Source organism: Condylura cristata, unplaced genomic scaffold (genome assembly GCF_000260355.1).
Source record: "Condylura cristata isolate star-nosed mole 26May11 unplaced genomic scaffold, ConCri1.0 scaffold00031, whole genome shotgun sequence".
NCBI classification, from domain to species: domain Eukaryota; kingdom Metazoa; phylum Chordata; class Mammalia; order Eulipotyphla; family Talpidae; genus Condylura; species Condylura cristata.
The window spans coordinates 25,657,916-25,663,007 of NW_004567132.1; positions in this window are offsets into that span (position 1 = coordinate 25,657,916).

Below are 5,092 nucleotides of genomic sequence, written 5' to 3' on the forward strand. Positions count from 1 at the left end.
GGTGGGAATCGAACTATCGAACTCATGCGGATGTGGCTTTAGCTTCTTAGTGCTGTGCTTTAACCTGCTGCGCCACTATGGAGGGCCCATTTTTCCTTTTCTTTCTGGCTTATTTCACTAAGCATGATCTTTTCCATCTCCAGCACATATCACTTTTGACCCGACAGCTGCTCTCCTCAGCAGTGTACTTCATCGACCTGTCTATTCTGCTCCCCGCTCTGTCTCTGCTGAAACCTCATGCCCATGAGCTTCTGGCCTGTACCCCAGTTCTGTATGCACAAATAAATAAATCTTAAAAAAATAAAAAGGGGGGAACTACTCTTATGAGAACTATGGGTGATCTTGAGCGAGAAAATAGTGCGAAGTGTGTGTGATCAAATTGATAACAAGAGAGAGTTAGAAAATGCAAGACAGAGGAAGAACATTTGCTTGACAAAGCGTTTTCCATTTGTAATTTCACAGAGTAAATTTTAATTTTGGGGGGTCCACAAGTGGGTCAGGGACTCTCACAATTCTTTAAAGGTGCAGGCATGATTTAGAACAAAATGTCCACAGTTCTTGATAAAGTGTCCATGATTTTCATTAAAAAAAAAAAGAAATAATTACGTGAAGGTAGTAGGCAGTGACTGTTGCTCTACATATTGAACTTTAAAAATACCTCAAATAGATTTTTATTTTCTACTAAAGGAAAAAAATGTTAAGTGACTTTTTATTACCTCCTGTTATGGTTCATCCATAAGTAATCTAATTTTAAACACAAGGCCAATGAATTTTGGGAGCAGGATAATCGTGTTTTCATATCAAAATCTAACCAACAAGTTAGGTATAATGGTGTAAGTGAAAAATAAAGAGAAAATTAGCATAGCGGTGGTATTTTGTCACTGATGATAAACACAGAATATCACTTTTTCAGGCAGTGCTACTTGCCATGACGAACTCCTAGAGATTCGAGTTCAAGCCCACCTGTTTCTTTTGATAGGGCAACAACAGGGCTCCTAGTGTGAGAATCCAGTGAGGATTAAATGGTTGCACATATAGATTTTTAGAAAAGTTTTTGACTCAGAGAAAGTGCTCAGGATGCAAGCAGGAGACAGAAGAAACCAGCACAGGAAGTCCTCTGGGAAATAGCGGGCCATTGTCCTCCTAATTGCTCCTGTGAGTTTCAAGGTCTATTGAGCTGGGCATTAGCCATTGTTTTAGGTTAAACAAATAAGAATCAATAAGTGGCATGTAAAATCCAAATGTCCCTGCTACAGTGGGCACCATAGCTGGAGACCTGGGAAATGTGGCTCCTGGCTGGCTCCTGGCTGGCTCCCACACTGGCACTGCATTGCGTTCTTTTTTTTTTTTCCTTAAAGATTTGTTTATTTATGCATACAGGGCTGGGGTACAGGCCAGAGATGCAGAGGGGATTCACCAGAGACAGAGTGGGGAGCAGAAAGGCAGAATGACAAAGTACACTGCTGAGGGGAGCAGCGGGCTGGTCAGGAGAGGCCTGCTGTGCAATTTGATCACCTGGGTGGGGGTAGGGGGGTGTCAAACTCACTCTGAAGCTGCTGCAGCTAGCTTGCAGTGCTGTGCTTTAACCTGCTAGCCACTGGGGAGAACCCCGCACTGGGTTCTGACCCAGCAGACCGAGTAGTACCATGGACCTGCCCTGACTGACCTTGCTAACAGAACCCCATCACTAAGCTGAATTCAGCCATGATGGCCACAGAGCAGAGAGAGAAAGTCAGTCTGGCTTTGACAGGTGTGGTGCTTCATTAGCTTTTAACCTAGGGCAAGTTACTTATCTGAGCCTCAGTGTCCTCATCTGAAAGATGGGTTGATAATGACAGCTCCATCTTAGTGCTGTCAAGAGGACAAAAGGAGGTGATCTTTGCAGAGTATTTTGCACAATCCTGGCACCCAGGATTAAATGTCAGGTGTTAAGTGGCATGAGTCACTAAGGGCTGGCTTCAATCTCTGTGATGAATTCTCTTTGTCTGAATTAGTTTGCAGAGAGTACCTCTAAAGTAGGTGCTAGTAATAACCTCATTATAACAATGAGGAATTTCAGTACAGCTTGAGAAAGTTGCCAAAGTCAGGCATCTAGAGAAGGACATAAGCAGACTCATTTCCACCTTCCCCACTGCACCCCCAGGCTGCAATCTAGTTGGATCAATAAATGTCTTATATGCCCACTACAAGTCCCAAGTCATCTGGTTCAAAAGTAGTCAAAAGGTGGGGAGTAAATACCTTGGCCTGAGAAACTGCCCCTAGATCACTCAGATCTCACAAAATGTACCAAATAACAAAACAAAACAAAACAAAACAAAAGTCTTAGGCATCTTAGGTTTCTCTAGCATCTTCTCTGTGTGGGCACATAAGACATTTGTGTACACATACCATGATTAATCAGTGCAATAACAGATTACTCAGTGTTTGACATCTAGTTAGGGGGGGCCTTTGTATTATCATAGGAGTTCAAACTTGTGGGCTGTGGGACATAAGTGAGAAGCGGCTGGGTGCTGCCGAGTAACACCGATGACAGGTCAATACAGAGGAGCTTCCAAGAAGCAGTTTGCATGGAGGCCCTTGGAGGAGAGGAATGCTTTAAACAGCTATGGAGGTGTGAGAGCAGACAGAGGAGGAAAAAGTAACCTGACTCCATTTAGGTAAGGCCCTCACAGCAAGGTATGGTTTGCATAAGGCACTGTTTGAAGAAATTTTAAAGGAGTTGCCCCAGAATTGCCTGAATAACGGCCCCCTCCCGGTTCCAACAGACAGAACCCACTCTGCCTGTGCCCCAATGGGTGCTCCCTGAGTAAACAATTGGGATCCTGGCCTCTGTGACAACTTTTATCCAACAATACTATTGCTATGGTTATTAGGGGCATTATTAGCACAAATACCTTACCTGAAGGAGCCCTGCATTTGGCTGTATGGGTGGGCCTTGTCATTCCCATGGGACCGAGGCTGCCAGGACTGGAGGAAGGCTCAAGTCCTCAGGCAGTCAGGGAAGAAACAGTGTGTGAGTGTATTTTAGCTTTCACTTTCCTGGTCCCCAGAACTCAAAGCACACACACTTGAGAAAATAGAGGTTCTGTGCACCCATTGATCTATTGAATTGTGTTTTTCTGGAAATGTGTACTGAAATTAACATGACATTTAAGACTTAATAAGCACTGAACAAAGTAAAGGAAATAGCAAAGCAAAAAGGACATCTTTGCAACATGCCCTGAAATTCTTACATCTCATTTAAATATTTATAATCAAGCCTACATCATGCAGTCATGGATGTCTATCCTTCCCCAGCCTCAAAAAAAGAGTGGTCTTCAAGGATATGAAGACTTGACTGCATTCAAAAGTTTACCAAAGAAGTTAGAAGGGAGTTTGGAGTTCTCTGAATTCCAACTAGAATGTCTTTTGGCATCCCAAACTGAACGTGGCTGATATACACTTGTATGATTACATTAGGAAGATAATCAAGCAGGCAATTGTCTAATAACTGAGCATTGATTACCTCTGTGTAGTCCCTGGGAGGGGTGAGTGGTTTGCAAGGCTCTCTTTCACTTAGGTAGAGGTCACATCCATATGATGTTCTCAACTGATTTCATTAATGTGTATAATTTAAGCATTTCACAATGAACCAAGAAGTTACATTACCCAGATAAGCATGCTCCTCCATTTCCCACTATTTCAGGGATCTGTGGGATCACCATCCATCAGTTACTGAAGTCTGAGGCCTGAGAGTTCATTCAGACTCACACCCATGACCTTCTTTACTCATGGAGGCAAATACTCCAGGACTGAGATCCAGGCACCAGGATTTCTAAAAGGTTTGTCAGGGAATTCTTAATAAGTGTGTCTTGGTCTCTGTTTTACTCTCAGATTCAGATGAAACATTTGTATCTCTTCATATATATGAACAGTTTTATCAATTTGTTGATTAATAGTGGATAAATGAGGGGGCAGATTACACACAGACAGTGTCTTTTGGAGGGTCACATCTTCCTTAGCATCAAGGAGAGTTCCAGCTGTCTTGATTTCCTTTTGCGAAGGAGCCTGTTTGAAAGTGCAGAGATTGAAGCTCCAGAAAGTGTCGGTGGAGGATAGACTGGGGGAAACTGAGACTAGAGCAATCCAGAGGAGAGCTAGTGCTGAGAGCCAAGCCGTGTTAGGAGGAACCAAGGGAGAGCTGTGAGATGAAGAGGGGTGGACACATGGGGGAGCAGGAAGGAGTGAGGCAGAGGCAATGGGAGCTGAGCTGTGGGAGAGGAGGAGGAGGAGGAGGCCTCAAGCCAACGCTCAGGTTTCTGACTTCCAGGACCATTAAGGTCTTTTGTAGAAATCATGTATATCTAGGTTTGACTTCGGCCTGCATAAACTCCACAAGTTCTCTGAGTTCCATGAGCTCATCTGTGAAAGGGAGCTCATGCCGGGTAGGGATGCCATTAACAGGGTTTGAAGTGGGTGCTGTACTCTACAAGAAATGGAAGCGACTGTTGTCACTGCCACTGGTGCTCCAGGGTGGCACCAGCTGTGGCTGGGATTGCAGCAGAGGGAAACTCTGGACACTCTGCTGATTTTGCCATGTCCGTGGGGGCATCATCACAGAAATACCTGAAAGTTCTGCCTGGGGTGTGGGGAAGACAGCTATTGGACTATCTAAATTTGGGATTTTGTTGAGTAGTTGCCACCAAGGAAGAATGTGGTGAGGGAGAGGAGGATAAGAGAGCAGCTGAAGGGATGGGCCTGGGTGTGGGCGCCAGGGAGGGAGGAACCTGAAAGAGAAGACTGAGAAAATGATGTTGGGGGAGGGAGCACAGCGGAACTGAGGAAAGTGGAATGTTTTCCAAAGCATGAGAAACTTGAGGGGTTTGGGTCTGTGGGTAGGGGGTGTGAGTGTTGGCGTTTTAAGTTTTCTGAGGGGTTGGGAGACCACAGATGAAACTTTGAAGTTAAGGAAGAGGGGAGGTGAACCTTACCAGCATGTAGGGGTGACGGAGAGCTGTGGCCAGTTGAAGTGGACTTTGCAGTGACTAGGAATCATGCCTGACAGGATAGGCAGGGATAGAGAGGAAAACCTATGTTCCAGCTGATAGACTTG